The sequence below is a fragment of the Echinops telfairi genome, unplaced genomic scaffold, assembly GCF_000313985.2.
Source record: "Echinops telfairi isolate 266 unplaced genomic scaffold, ASM31398v2 ScPeMD7_7457;HRSCAF=8495, whole genome shotgun sequence".
NCBI lineage: Eukaryota > Metazoa > Chordata > Mammalia > Afrosoricida > Tenrecidae > Echinops > Echinops telfairi.
The window spans coordinates 41,835,964-41,836,899 of NW_022111357.1; positions in this window are offsets into that span (position 1 = coordinate 41,835,964).

Genomic DNA, 936 nt, shown 5'->3' on the forward strand with positions numbered 1-936 from the left:
CACCCCTCAAAGGAGTAGACGGCCTCCTCTTTCTCCTTTGGGGAGGCTGGTGGTCTGGACCTTCGAAGCGTGTGGTTAGCAGGTTAATACACATCGCACTGGGTGACCAGGGCTCCTCCTAGATCAAACAGGTGCGGAGAAAGGAACCGATGCTGATGCACACCTTTGCTCCTTTTAAGCCACGCAGTGTCACCTTGTCTTGTTCAAATGACTACCTCTTTGGTTTCCTGTTTTCACAATGTGTGTGTGTGTGTGTGTGTGTGTGTGTGTGTGTGAATTAGGTGGAGGTTTCTAATTCAAATCCTCAATTATCAACCACCCCGGTAGCCTACCCTACCCAGGCCTCTGCTATCTCTGCTCCCACTTGTGGATTTCTCTCCCCTGTCACACAGTGAACACCTGTCCACCCTCCATCCATCCCCGATGCCGGCCTGGGGACAGGCCCCCAAGAGCATTTGGAGTTCCTACTCTTCACAGGGCAGGGTATTTGGGAACTTCCAAACTGCACGTCAGACAATGACGGGTGCTGTCTTGATGCCTTTGGACATAGCTGCTTGTTTCCTTCTGTGTCTCCATCTCTCCGTGTCGCTGTCTGTCTGTCTGTCGCTGGCAGTCTCTGTCTCTCATTCACTCTCTCCTTGTCTCTACCTAGCTCTTCCATCGCCTTCTTGGTCTCTCTCCCTCTCCGGCTCTCCTTTTCTCTCTCCCCCTATCTCTGCCTTTCTCTCCCGTCTCCCTCTTGTCTCTGCCTGTCTCTCCGTCTTCCTCGCGCAGCAGCGGTGCTGACCGGCAAGGCTGCTGCCCCGTCCCTCCAGTCTCATCCCCTCTTCTCGCTGCACTTGGCCTCTCTCGGCTCAGTTTCTAAAGCCTGGAGCCTCAGGGCCCACCTGACCCCACAGCCTTGTTTGCCTGTGACAGGCCTGCAACCCCTCCTTC